General features: G+C 38.1%; 1 protein-coding gene and 1 pseudogene across 1 annotated transcript in view; one reads left to right on the forward strand and one right to left on the reverse strand.

Moving 5' to 3' along the window:
* Positions 1 to 9,097, forward strand: part of LOC138173467 (aspartate aminotransferase, mitochondrial pseudogene) — a 62,632-nt pseudogene extending 53,535 nt beyond the window's left edge.
* The window catches only part of BMP6 (bone morphogenetic protein 6), a 223,963-nt gene that overhangs the window by 192,466 nt on the left and 15,950 nt on the right, over positions 1 to 15,547 (reverse strand). The window lies entirely within an intron of this gene.

Here is a 15,547-nt window from a genome sequence, read left to right on the forward strand (position 1 = left end):
AGAGACAGAGACAGAGACACAGAGACAGAGACAGAGACAGAGACAGAGAGAAGTGGGGATAGGGAGAGAGCACAGAATTGGGAGTCAAGAGACCAGGGTTCTAATTCCACTCTGGTAAAAGCTATGTAACCTTAAATTATTTGCTTAACACTTAGGCCTTAGTTTCCTCCTTTCTAAAAGGGAGGGAAGGGGTTGAACTCAGTGATCTCTCAGATTACTCCCAGGTTTTATGTTCCAACATTCTATGAAAGATAGATAAAATCAGGGCTGGTATTTATGCCCATATATATGTATATATAAGTACATATCTATGCATCAATACCATGATAGTCTAAAGTAGTACCTGCTCATGGTTTGGTTTCTGTGTAATATTTTCACTCTTTTCCAGAGCTATTTCCATCAGTGATGGCACTGTCAAAGAGCAGCCCAGTGTCTCTAAGATTTGAATTCCCCTTCCATGTGCCCCTGTCCCAAACTATACTATTCAAGGAGTATATTGGAAAGCTCCTCAACATTGACTGATTGCATTGCAGAATAGTACTGTATCTCTCAGTTTATAAAAAGAGGTTTCAGATTGAATTTATATCAGTTTAGACACATGGAATTCTATACTAAAGCGATATACTGCTTTTTTTTCTGTCCACTACCCAATTATGTTAAGTTGGAGCACACTCCTGGAAAATTTACTATAATTACCAGCTAAGTGCTGAAGGCCATAATGTTTTGATTGTCAAACAGGTTGTACATGATGCAAATATATGACTTAAGAAGTGATTTCACAAACATTTTGGTAACAGTAATCTGACTCATAAAATCCAACATAGTCTCATAGCACACAGCTGTGTGTTATAAGTAATCTGAAGATCGTCCTTAAGCAATATCAAATAGCAAAACCCATAGGATTAGTGAATAAAGTTGTATCCTGAAAAGGACATTGTTTTGAATTGTACATTTACTATTCACCCTCCAACTTAATATTCCTGTATGTGTGTGTGCATAAAAAGAAAGATATTCTCTCCTATTCAAATTGATAGCCTTAAAATAACTTAATAAAATCAAATATCAAGAACTAATTTATTATAAATCACTTTAGTGATTGGAAAAGAGTCCCCTCTTCACTCCTCTTATTTAAGAATGTTCTGGCATTATGAATGAAAACTGGTATAAATTATTTTCTACCTAGATCAATTTGTAATATTTTTTCTAGATCATTCATTCATTCGATATTTATTAAGCAACAGCTGGGACCACTGCACTATGCTAAGCATTATAGCTTCTAGAGTACCTTGCAACTTTCACATTCTATGATTCTCCTTCTCTTTGTATTCATTAGTAAAGATGCTGACTGATGAAGGAGTAGTGTATTTAAATAAACAAAAGATAATTTTCCTTTAATCACCTGATTAAGTAACAGGTGCTTCATGCTAGGACTTGCTTTGATAACCAATATCTAAAATGTTCCGAAGCTTTCCTTTTAAACAACTAGAATTTTTTTGGTGACATATCAGAACTTTAAAAAAATATCATCAGAGATAGTACTAGGTACAAAATAAAATTCTAAGAGTGAACTGACTTTTTGCTTGCTATTCTCTACTGCTGTATGAGATACACTCTGACCCCTGGCTGACACAGTCTCTTATACCCCAAGCTAATATAGTATTTTATTACACTCTCCTAATAAAATTATGAAGCTATTCAGGCCCTTAGGCAGGGCCAGTTAGAAAAAAGAGGAAGTAAAGAGGACAAGGGGTAGGAAGAAAACATCTATGAAATAGTTTACTTAGTTATTCTGGGCAAATGTCTTAAATATCAGCTGCATTTCTGAGCTGGTACTACTTTTAGAGCCATAAGAATATATGACAAACTTGGGCCAAGGGCTTTGTACACTTTAGTGATTCTTACAGAAGGAATCTTTAAAATGTCTCCTGTATCTCTCTACTGTACCTATCATGGAATATTGTATATTCCAGTTATGTGTAATTTTCTCTTATCCCTCTGCTACACTGTAAATTCCGCAAAGGCAGGAATTGTGTCTTATCCAAGCTCAATATGTCTACCTCCCCACTAGCACCTAGTACATTTTTCTACACAGTACAGATGTTTTTTTTAATTTTTATTGAAGTCTTTTACTTTTACATCATATTCATTTCTAAATGTACCCCTCCCTCTTCCCCCACCATTCAACCTATCTCTTGCAACAAAGATTAAAAAGAGGAAAAAGGAAGTTCATCAAAACAACCATGACATCAATCACATGTGACAGCATATACAATAGTACATGTGTACTTAATATTTATATAATAAGCAATGAATAAATGTTATTTTTGCTATTATTACTTTCTGATATGCACTAGTATGGAACATGAGTAATAAAGTAAAATTACACTCAGCTTTTGATTGTTTTTTTGGTTTTGGTTTGATTTTTTTTTTTGCAAATGGAAAGAAGAAATGGTACAAATAATTCAGAGAAGCAAATGATACCAAGTAGATTTTCTATCCTATTTTATTTTGGAATAGCTACATAGCTCAGAGTCATAAAGTACTTTCTAGTTTACAGAGCACTTTCTAGTTTACAGAATACTTTCCTCATAACAACTCAATGAGATAGTAAAATATTACTATGCCCATTTTATAGATGAAGAAACTTAAGCTCAAATAGGCTAAATACTTTGCCTAGGGTTACACACCTGGTGAGAGTACAAGATAGGACTCAAACCCAGGTCTGCTTCCTCTACCACCTACCACAATGACTCCTTCTACAGCAGATAATGCCTTCCTCTATCTAAGTTGCTTAAACTCTTGCAGCAAAATTAGGCTTGATTTTCTTGAGCAGAAGCTTGATAGGGGTGGCTAGGTAGCACAGTGAATAGAGCACCAACCCTGAAGTCAGGAGGACCTGAGTTCAAATCCAGCCTCAAACACTTAACACTTACTAGCCATGTGACCTTAGGGAAGTCACTTAACCCCAATTGCCCTGCTTCCCCCCTCCAAAAAGCAAAAAATTCAATAAAATTTTTAAAAAATAAAAAGAAGCATAATGAGAAATAGAAGCCAGATGTACACTTGGTAACTATTCTAGCTTTCTCCAAATAATGCAAACTCAGAAAATAGAAAGTTGGTTGTACAAAATGTCATGGTTATTTCAGAGTCGATACAGAATGCTACCTATTTCATAATGGTCTCGATTAGTCCTGTAATAAATAATCTTACTTGCTCAATTTAATTGGAATCTTTTACAATGAGGAAGGAAATTATTTACCCTGAAAAAAAATGATGACTGATAGTGGCCAGTTCATATGTGTTGTCTTATTGAAGTGACCTCCCTGAACAGGCTTCATGTCTAAAGCTACAGCTATCAATAAACATTTATTAAGCACCTACTATGTGCCAGGCATTGTGCTAAACTATCATAACTCATACTACATGTGATTATTCCATAGAGCTTTGTAAATTCAAGTCAGTGATTTCACCTCATAATGTAAATTGCCATATTTTTCTGTGGTCTCACCCTCAAACAAAAATGGGTATTTCAAGCCAACTACTCTTTTTAAAGAATCTAGTTGCTTTCTTCTACACTATTGGGATACTAATGATTACTGGGGTCCGGTATGACAATATTAAGGTCTGTTGCCTGGAAATTCTATTGGGTAGGTTGAAGGAAGTATATAATAATGTTTCTATGGAGTTCAAGGAAACATCATTACCTCTCACTTTTAAAAATCAAAACTGGTCCTGAAACATAGTAAGTCAAGTACCGCCTTGTTGAGAAGTCTCCGGTTAGGGAGGCTGATGTCTCCACTTTATTTCAGTTGGCAAGAAGCCCTATGAGGCTGATGTAGGATCCATTCCTCTGCCAAAGGGATATAACTTTGCATTTCTCAACGCAACCCTTTCTGTTCCCAATTTGGCCGAATAATTGGCAAAACCTGGAGGTAGCACAGCAAGTATTGTAGGTCTGATGGTACTTGCTGGTACCAGAGAGCAAATGGACACCAGAGAGAAGAAAAGCTTTCAGGCAGAGCCTTTGGGAAAGATGGCACATTAATAATAGAAGGTGCCTGAATATGACCTTTGCATTAGGTATACTTTGAATCTTACTTCATTATATGTAACTTAATGGATGTTGTATAAGAATGTGGTATAGTAGATAGATGTCCTAGAGACCAAGAAGACCTGGGATCAAGTCTTGCCTGTGACACATAATAGCTATGTCACCCTGGCAAGCTATTTAAATTCTGCATTCTGGGCAAGTCTCTAAGACTATAAGTTGCAAAGAGGTACCTATCTTCTTTGGTATAAGATGTTTCTTCACCCGGGAGTTCCTTACATCAATGAAGTCACAAAGTAAGTCCCTATCTCTGAATAATGAGAATCTATAGACCGAACTTACACACTCAGAATAATTTGTGAGACTGAATATTCTCTAGCTGGTACAGTGGACAAAAAGACTGGCAAAGTTTCTTTCACTTCCCTGTGCAAGACAAAAAGGAGCCAGAAGCCTGTGTGCAATGAGAAGGAAGAAGACAAAGACATCATGAGGAATGTGAAACTGACTGGAGGAAATAACAATACTGCTAGAGAAATGCCAAGAAGTTCCAGGCTAAGCTTTGAACCATGAGAACCACTATAACTGGTGGTCCCATCCGGGGTGCCACACTGAGAGCTGGTGGGGATACAGAGAAAGCTTTAGGGAGGACTATCAATGCAAAAGCAAGGCAGTTTACAAACCCATATTAAAGGAAGAGTAGTTGACAACGAATTGGCCTTTAAACCCACAATAGCAGTGAATAAAGCAGGGACTTTACTAATGGGGCTCTGAGTTTGTGAGGAGGGGGAACTATGACTGAAACTCTATGGGAAAGGGAACCAGAGCTCAACAGAAGAAAGGACTGTAACTATTGCTTTGCTAAAGGGATCTATTTCATGCTGCCTTTGGTAAAAAAAAAAAAAAAGTGTGTTGTCACTGGTTTTTAGCCTTAGTGTTTTCAGGGATCTACAAGTTTTGATGATCCAAAAGAGAAACCTGGGTGAAGGCTTAATCTTAAGACTGTTGGTGTCCCTAGTAAAAAGTAGTCAGGTCAAACAAAACCTTTTTTTGAAATAACAACAATCCTCCAATGTGTGGTTTTTTGTTTTTTTTGTGTGTGTGTGTTTTTTTTTTTTGCTTTTTGGAGGACAATTGGGTTTAAGTGACTTGCCCAAGGTCACACAGCTAAGTCTTTGTGTTAAGTGTCTGAGGCCAGATTTGAACTCATGTCCTCCTGACTTCAGGGCCGGTGCTCTCTTCACTTGCCACCTAGCTGCCCCCTCCAATGTGTTTTTACAGAGTTTTAACTAAGGAGATTCATAGTAATGAAAAAAAAAAATAAGTGTTTCCCTCCTAGGCTTTGAGTGAATAAATCAGTAGTTGGCATTTATATAATCATAGACCTTAAAGAGATCTGAGAATTCAAATGATCAGATCCCTTGCCTTCAGGCAGATGAATATTTAAGCTATCCAGAACACATTTTCTTTAAGATCCACCCCTATGAAATGTTATGTTTTTTTCGCACTGAATAAAACCAGCTTCAGGGAAGGAATTTATCAGCTTAGTTGCATGGTGGCTAGGAGACAGTTGGTTATTTGCCTGAGTCAATGGCTATTTCTCATATCGCAATTGGTTATGTAGAAACTGCTTTACTAATTGTTTGGGGAGGTCTTTACAAGCACAGAAGGGATAACTGGATAAAAGGTCTGATCTTCCGAATTCAATGTAATTATCTCATTTGGATAAAGCATTGTGTGAACTGATCGATCACTGTATGCACCAAAAATCTTTGAATACAAAAATCTCTGTCCATGGGCATCATGAGACCACAAATTTAGAGGAAAATAACCTAGACACCACCCAGTTCAACCCTCTTCATTTTATAGATGATGAAACTGAGGCCCAAAGAGGGGAAATAGAAGGCAGTTCTTTGAATTTGAATTTGCACCAACGTTCTCCAATTCCAAAACCAGGACACTTTTCCCTTATCTATAAACTATATGCCACTAATCTAAGGTAGCCACCTCACAAATGGCTGCTGTTGGTTAAAAAATGAGCCAGATGAGAAGATATAGATTCTAGAAAGAACTAACTAAACATATTTTAAATTTTATGTAAGCTAATATAAATGATCTTATTTTAATCCTAACAAGAAGTAGTTGGAAGATAGTAGGCAGAAGACTGACTGCAGAATATGATAGAATCGGGCTCCAGTTCTGCCACTGACCCAAGCTAGTTATATGATCTTTAATGTATCATTTAACCTCTTGGTGGCCCCAGGTCTCTAAGACCATACAATGAGTTGCTTTTCTGTATCCATGAAGGAATTTTCCATATCAAGAGTTCCCCACACAGATGAAATCACAGATCCACACCAAAAAAAAAAAAAATTACAACATAAACTAGTATTATCCTCACAGGTCATTATTTTCAAAGGTGCAGCTCTTCCTCATTAGAGTAATCACATTATGATCTTAAATAGGAGGAAGGATAGAAAAGCATGTGCTTTATACTTTAGCTATTCATTTTTAATGACCACATTCCAAACAAAGTTGCAATTCCATTTTAATATCGTAGCTTAAGTAGATGCATAGTCAATCATGACTGGTGTATTGAAAGATACTTCCTGAATTTAGATCAGCTTGCTTTAGCATTCATGAATGACCAAATATTCAGAGGCCAGGATGCCAGAGAACCATTGTCACTGAAACTTCTAGAATGTAAAATGTACTGGCAGGACACACATGTTTATCTTTTCCATGTGCTGTTTAAATTATTCTTATGAATAGATCTTTATCTAGATAGCCACTGCTTTTGTCCTTCTTCATGAAAAAAAATATGTTAAAACAATTAACAGATGATCTACAACTTGGAATTTGCTTCCTCAAGGCTTGGGAATACGAAATCACAATATTTGCAGAAGTAAATACAAAAGCTAGACATCCAAAATGGAAAGCCCATAGGGAAGAGTTTGGTATGAAAAATAAGCTGCTCAGAAGAGAAAAGGTCACCCTTGGAAATCACTAAATTGCCAGTATCCTGAAATATGTTGTGAGCAGGCTTATCCTTCTAGAACCTACCCTCTACCCTACCCCTTCTACACAAATTCTCATTCTCTCTGTCTCTCCCTCTTTCCCTCCCTCCCTCCTTCCCTTTCTCCCTTTTTCGCCTTTCAGGAAAGGGTGAACAATACCAATAGCCTTTGTGGTTAGTGATCCTCATTGGTCTTTGAAAAGATATTTTAGTCCACCTGTTTATTTCTCTGGCCAAAGACTTCTGTGGAAAGGGTACCATCATATTATCTGGTACAGGTCTTGGGCCCAACCAAAAGGGTCAAGGACTAGATTATTTCTAAGTTTCCTTCCAACTCTAAATCCTATGACACAATGACACCTACCCAAAATTAATTAATTCATAAAACTAAGACCCTAGGCAAAGTACAATTGCTAGAGGGGGCAGTTAGTTCTCTAAGAAATATGTAATAAATGAGAGATAAATTTCTGCAAGTGAGGGATGGATGGGAGTTGGCAGATGCCTGAGCAGAGTAGGTATATGGTGGGGAGAGAAGGGTGTAAAGCTGAGCAAGGCAGAGAAAGAGGCAAGGAATGTTCTGGTATCATAAGACAAGACTGGTGTCTTAGCAGGGTCGGATGATGTTAAGACAGAAGTCTGGTCACAGTGTATTAAGAAAGCTCTGGTAAAATGTTCCTGATAAAGGAAATTTTATATAAGTTATGTTCTAGAGAGAGCATAACAAATTTCTATGGCAACTAGGAAGTATAGTAAATAGAGTGGTAGGCCTGGGGTCAGGAAGGCCTGAGTTCAAATCCAGCCTCAGACAATTACTAGTTGTGTGACCCTGAATGAGTCACTTAATTTTTGTCTGTCTAGTTTCCTCAACTATAAAATGGAGGTAACAATAGCATCTGCCTCATAGGGTTGTTGTAAGAATCAAATGAGATAATATTTGTAAAGTCCTCAGCACAGTGCCTGGAATAGTAGGTGCTTAATAAATGCTTGTTTTCTCCCATCCTTCCTTCCATCTTTTCTTCTCTCCTTCCTTTCTTCCTTCCTTCTTTCCTTCCTTCCTTCCTACAGCTGAGAAAGAAGTCAAAGGGATTCTGAACCTTATCCATCTTAGGAAAGAGATTTGCTTGGGGAAAATTTGCGGTAGAGGATATAATATACATAAAAATTCAGAAACTTGGTGTGCCCTCATCTGCTAGCCAGCAACACTCAGCTTCCATCAATCTACCTGCAACTCTCTTATCCACTCAACATGGTGCTGCTGCTTTCTGGAGCTGCCCTACAACCAGAGCGTCAGGGCTACTGCCACCAGAGCCAGCTCCTGGTGGACCCCTGTAGAGATGGACCCTCCTGATCCTATCATGGGGGTTACAGAAGCATCTAAGAGACACACTGATAGCAAAAAGATGAATCTACCTTATATTCCTCCTAGTGTTCTGAAGGTGGATGCTCAAATTGCCAGGAAGAATATGGACAAAGAATACTTGCCTATTGCAGAACTGGATGTGTTTGGAAGGCATCTTTGGAACTAGTGCCGTGTGGAAATAACAAGGAGCGGAAAAGTAGCCAATATGTCAGTGCGCAGACCATTTCTAGAGCCAGAGCAGTGGGGACTGGGCCCAGTTTTCTGCAAAAAGTTCTTTAGGTTGAGCTGGTAAGTCTATCTTCCCAAACCATCCCGAGAAAATCACATTCCCCCCCTTCAGGGATACTGGCACGCAGTACTGGCTACCACTACTATGACCCCAAGAGTTGTGGCGTTGACTTCACTGAAGCCATTGAAAACATTGAAAATCTCAAACCAGAGTTTCATCCTCCTGCATGCTTATGCTCACAACCCCATGGGACACAATCCTCGTCCTGAGCAATGGAAAGAAGTAGTATCCCTAGAAAAGCAAAAGAAACTGCCTTTTTTAAAACATGGTATGCCAGTATGGATGCCTGGGCTGAGTGCCACTTCATCTTGCATTCTGTCATATGCCAAGAACATAGGTCTACATGTTGGACATGTGGGAGTCTTTCCCATAGTAAGCCCATGGTAAAGGGTGGAATACCAGATGAAAATCCTTATTCTTCCCATAAATTCCAGCACCCCTCTCAATGGGGGTGCTAAACTGCTCCCACTATCCTGAATAGCCCTGATCTGAGGCATCACTGATTGCAAGAGGTAAAAGACATGACAGATCATGTTAGTATGTGAACCCAACTGGTTTCTAACCTTAATAAAGAGGGCTCAAAAATATTTTAAAATATAATTTTTTTAAAATTGTGACTCCCCCCACAATTGGCAGAATGTCACTGACCATATCGACACGTTTTATTTCACAGGGTCTAAAATGTGAGCAAGAAGAATGGTTGACCAAGATATTCTCCATATATATGGACACATTTCTATAGCAGTGGCCACATCAGGTAATGTAAACTACCTTGCCCATGCCATACCCCAAGTTACCAAAGAACTCTCCCTGGTGAGATGGGCAGAGGCAACCTTCCCATCTCCAGACTTTGCTAGTCAAGATTCAAGGAGATGATTAGGCTGGGAAGGATGGGAATGGTGGTGATAGTTTCCTCAAACACGGTGCTTAATGCTCAGCCATTGAATGTATCTCAGAAAAAGATATGTAAATAGAGTAAAAGCATCTGAAACCGGTGTCTGGAGTTTTGTGGATGTAAACACAAACTCCCCAAACCCATTCTCAACAACTTTTCCCAAACATTTTACATTTACAGTAACTCAACCAAAAATGCTGCCCTAAAACCTGAATTCCTCAACTTCTCCCTTTCCCCCTGGCTTTGAATTTCCCAACATTACAGTGTTTAAGAGCTTTAATCAAGATATCAAATACCATTTACCCCACATAACAAAAACCGTATCATATGGTGCTAAAAGCTTCAGAAGAAGGCCTGCCTAATAGTTCTAATGCTTGCCTCTTATTGGTCTTCCATGACTGATGGAGGCAGCTTAAATTGCAAGGGTTTGTTTTATGAAAATTATGAATGCTGCTACTGCTGGCAGGAAAGAGAATAAATTTTTTCTCTTGGATTAAAAAAGAAAGGAAGAAAGAAAAAATGGCTCTTGCCCTTTGAACATCTAAAACCTTTTTAACTGTCCCATCCTCCCCTGTTTTTATTGCTGGTTTCCCCCCTTTGTTCCAAAGATCCAAATCTGCCCTTGTTTCTCTCCCTATCTCTGCTCTTAAATGAAGCTTAAAATCTTCCTATCACAATACAAATGCTTGGAGAATTAAGTAGAATGTCATTTAAGGAATGAGCATGTTCTCTCCTCTCCTTTCTCAGCAAAAGACAGCAGGAGAAGCAAGGTAAAATGACTGCATTTTAGTATCAGCATCATTGTAAAATTTTGATTTGTCCTCCTCTCTGCCACTACTCAACCACTTTATCATAGTTGTCTAAAGCCTGTCTCCTGATAAGTCTGTAGAGCTGTGATTATAAGCGTCTCTGTGTCACTAGCCAACTTTAAAAAGATCATCCCCAATTCAATCATGTAGGACTTTATGCATCCTGGTTTTTGTAGACTGGAAAATACATGTGTGCATGTATATGTATATGTATGTATACATACATACATACATATATATACAAATTCTGAAAACTAGGAATTAGAAAAATAGCAATATCACAATATCCTGGACAAGTTAACTCAAAACAAAGTGACAGGGTTAGCTGGGCATTAGTATCATAGGGTTAAGTTTGTTAAAACATATTGGAAAAATTTCCTCAATAAATTTTGAATCTACTTCCACCATCAATTTGCTGTCTTTCCTTGGCAAGTCACAAAATTTCTCTTTGCCATCTATATACAGTAGTTATGATGTGGAAAAGGTTTGAGCTAGATGACCACTGAGACAGTTAGGTGGGACAGTGGATAGAGTACTGGACCTGGAGTCAGGACAGACCTGAGTTCAAATCCAGTCTCAGATACTTAATGTTTCTAGGACGCTGGGCAAGTCACTTAGCCCCTGTCTGTGTCAGGTTCCTCAACTGTAAAATATTATAATCTTATTAAGTAGGTGAGCCCTTCCTCAGAGTGTTGTGAAGATCAAATGAAATACTATTTGGAAGGTACTCAGCACAGTGCCTTAATAAATGCTTGTTCTTTTCCTCTCCTATTATACAATTCTTTCTTGATGTGATTCAATCCCAATTTCTGTGACACCATACTTCTAGACTTTGTTAAGATGTTGATGTTGACTACCAGGCTACAAGCAACATCTGGACAGGGGACCCTGTCTTTTCTGAACTTTTTAACATGCCCCCTTCTATGACTCATAGTCCCTTAAACAGAGTAGGTACTTAATAAATGTGGGATGAATTGACTTGAATTCTCTATAGTCAGCCTACCCTATCAAATGAAATGAGTAATAGGTTTATGAATTTTGTGCTTCTACTGTCTGTACCAACTCCACCTTTTCCCTTTCTCCACCCCTAGTTCTCTGTAGTCTGGCATACATGGAAAAACAAAATGACCTTCAAGACTCTACTAAGGAGGGCAAATTTATAGTAAAGTCCAGAACAGCAGTTTGTTCTTAATTCTAAAACTAGAGCATCCTTTTGTAGGATAATCTATGTACTAAAGTGGGACGAGATATTTAATCTTATTTGACTTTAAGGAACACTTTTTATAACAGTCTGTAAATATAGGCATTAGACTCATGTTTCACATCTTGTATGTGCTTGCTACAATTTGACATTTTTTCCAACCCATTTGGACACTATTTTATTCCCACTTAAGTCGTCTCCTTGGATTGGCTACTCAGTTTAATTCTCCCTGATTCATCTCCCCAATGGTCTGGAAAGTTGAGGGAATAAAGTTCTGGAGAGACAGTGATGCAATAATGCACGTCTGTTTTAGGCAACCAACCAAGAGACCCAGCAACTGAGAGACCACCCTTCCCTACCTCAGCAACACCTCCTTGGCTCCTGAATAGGAGTATCACAAACCTGGCTAATGGCTTTGATCTGTTCTCAGTTTTTAAATGCTCCCGGTTGCCTAGTGGGGAGTTAAGTGACTTTGCTTCAATAGACATTATGTCACCCCTTAGCCCTTATGTAAACAGAATGTCTAACACCTTCTTAACTGAAGCCAAGCAAGTCGAAAGCAGAAACTGACAAGATACGGGCTTTTCGCATCTACACCTGCAGGAAGAGCCTTGTTTACTAACATGTACACTTTCGCCATCGTATAAAGCTGGAAGCAAAATTTTCAGACACAGTACAAGTATGACACGGTTCTGATTAATGATATCTGATGCTTAATAGCATGCAAAAGAGGGGAAATAATATTTCTTCATGCTCGGAACTTTTCACCACTCTAGAAAGCCACAGTAATGTAAGCTCTGAGAGGGTAAAGCGATTTGTCATTCACATGCTCTAACGAGATTATCCACATTAAATGGTTCTAGGGATGATAACAACAAGAGCGGACTAAAGATAGAGAACCTCGCTTTCAAAGTTCTTAAAGGAAAATTACACCTACCATCCAAATAATATACCCCTGTGTTTTGTTAGTTTGAGGCTTTATTATTTGGGGGGAGGTGAAGGATAAGGTCAAGAGCTGTTTTTTTTTTTTAATTAAGCTGAAAGAGCTCCTAATGTGGGAACTATTCTCATCAATGCATATATGCAACTGCTCTCTAATTTCTAGCCTTAGAAAAGTGCCTGGTACACTAAGAGATTGTAACTTATCCATGGCCATGCAACTAGTATGTAACAGAGGCAAGATAGAAACTCAGGCCATCATGATGTCAGGACCCACACCCTATCCACTACAATACAACTCTTTGTGGTATATCAACACATTTAGGTTGCTCTAAATAATTCTCCCCAAATCCACAATGCCGTCTTCAGCACCATTGTTTAAAAAGAAAATGAGGCTAGGTGGTGCAGTGAATAGAGCACTGTCCCTGAAGTCAGGAGGACCTGAGTTCAAATTGGGTCGCAGACACTTAACACTTACTAGCTGTGACCTTGGGCAAGTCATTTAGCCCCAATTGCCCTGCCTTCCCCCCTCCAAAAAAAGCAAAAACAACAAAAATGAACGGTTTAGAATAGAGTCTAGTTGTTCTTGCTATAAATATAAATATATTTAGTATACATATAAATTTACATTTTGTATAAATATAAATAATAAGCAGCTGTTCTTTGAGGTAAAAAGTCATAAGAAAGTATTGTACTTATCTTTTCTTATAAATAACATCTGTCAGGTCTTGGTCCTTGTCTCTGAAAACAAGTTATTACTTATGCTTATAAAACATTTGGAGAAGGATGCATGGAGAGAAAAAACTGGGAGTGAAATGGGGTCTACCTCCTTAGAGGTCTTGGCTGTCTGCCTTAACCAAATTTCCAGAGTTTAAAACAGCAAAGAATTTTTACTATGCTTTCTAGAAAGATCAAGTCTTTTTCATTTGAATATAGAAAAACAGCAAGATGACAGGGGCACTGGCAAGCTAAAACTCCTGTGGATGCTTGATCTAGATATCACTAAGGCACAGAGCCATCTGCTTTTACTGTCAGGATGGCCTCTAAAATAAATCTGATCATGAGGTGAGTCATGGGGCAAATACAAATTAAAACTAAGAGCAGCCTGGATATCATTTAAAGAAAGAAGAATATATGTATGACCATGCAAAATGGTGCTCTGACAAAGAGGAATTCCTCTAATTGGTCAGAAAATGAGCTTCAGCAAATTCAATTAGTAGGGGTGTCCAAAGTCTGTAAGAATGGGCATCAAGAGGAGTAGCACGGCAATGAGGATGGAAATTTTTACAGCTTCCAGTGTGCACTTGGGTCAACTATTTCATGCCAAAACTGAGGTGGGAGGTGGCCATGCTTAAAAAAAAATCAAAGAAGCTTGAAATGGTAGAATCCAAATGTTAGACTGGAAAGGGCCCTTGTGCATCTTCTACTCCAAGTTCTATATTTTCCAGTTGAGGAAACTGAGGTACAGAGCAGTTAAGGGATTTATCCCAGGTCATCAAAATAACTAGTGGCAGAATTGGGACTACAAACTCTATCGCCTAACTCCAGTGCACTTTATGCTATATTTTGACAGTGTCCCATGCTATCTCAAACTATGTCCTAAGCATTCACTTTCATGAGGATAACATAAAATAACATAATCCAAAGAGAAATACAAATTCTGCTCTATATGTCACCCTTAAAGGCATTCATACCCTTCATAGAAGCTTCATAGCATTCACAGAAAAGTTCACTTTAGATAGAGAGGGAAAGAATTCAATGGGAGTGGTAGATTTGGGTCTGAAAAAGTATGGGAGTAATAGTTCCTAACCAGTAGGCGGATCTCTCCCCCACCAAACAGCCCAACATTCATTTACAGTGATAACTGGAAAAGACAAGAGTTAACTATCTGAAAATATCTGTATCTCACAGAATTGTTTTAAAACAAGATTCCATCAAAAATACCTATCAGTTCTTACCTGATATGAGCCCTCTTAAAAGCAATGATTTCCAACCAGCTATATGTTTCCTGGGACTAGAAAAAAATAGGTTTATGGAAAACTTGGAAATGATGAAGATTTCTGGCAAACATTATAAGCATGTGTCTGGGATCACATTCAGAACGCCAGCAAGTTCCCAAGATGCCAGACTACTAAGGAGAGCTTTCACCGACATTTCAGGAAACTAGGAAGGGACTACCAATTGATTGTTAAAGAGCCTGATTTTCCCACAGATCATGAAGGAACTGCCCAGTTTCACTCCAAGAATAGAAATAGCAGAAAATTCTGTAATGCAACTATTTTTAAATTATTGTAATAATTTTCTCCTCTGCCCTCAAGGATCATTGTTATTTTGTTCTTTTTATGTCTAATTGTATATTCCTTCATTCTCACTTAGGGAGATATATTTAAGAAAAAATCTGAGTTTCAAGATGCCATTTGTTTGCCATTTCCCCCTGTTTCTGTGAGAGATCTCACCTATGTAAATGAATAAAAAGAAGGGACAATATGACTAACATTCAGTATAGCCAAAACTTACTAGTTTGAATCAATTAGAGGAAAGGTTGTCCAAATAAGTAAAAAAAAAAAAAAGTCAGAATTTCAAATTTGCTTAGAGTAACAAATAAATGGCTAACAAATTGTTGCCAAGTATACCACCTTGCATTAAAGCATCTATAAGAATCTTCTGTATTTGACCCAGTAGTGGATAGAATGTTGGACTTTAAGGAAGGAAGACCTGAATTCTAATCCCACCCCAGACAATTGGTTATCTTTCCTTCTCAAAGAGGACCAAAAGGGACCCTAGGTTAACCCCTCTCCACCTCAGTTTCCTCAGATGTAAAATAGGGATAATAATCACAGCTGTCTCACAAAGTTATTTTGAGGATCAAAAGGGATAATAAATGTAAAGTAATGCTAGCTATTAGCTATTATTAACAATTCCTTGAGCAGTGGACTAGCAATATAGATGAGGTAACTAGACTTGTAATGAGGAAAGCCTAGGTTCAAATCTCA

Source organism: Petaurus breviceps, unplaced genomic scaffold (genome assembly GCF_028583685.1).
Source record: "Petaurus breviceps papuanus isolate PSGF00001 unplaced genomic scaffold, PetGlider_PUasm1.0 582, whole genome shotgun sequence".
Taxonomy (NCBI): domain Eukaryota; kingdom Metazoa; phylum Chordata; class Mammalia; order Diprotodontia; family Petauridae; genus Petaurus; species Petaurus breviceps.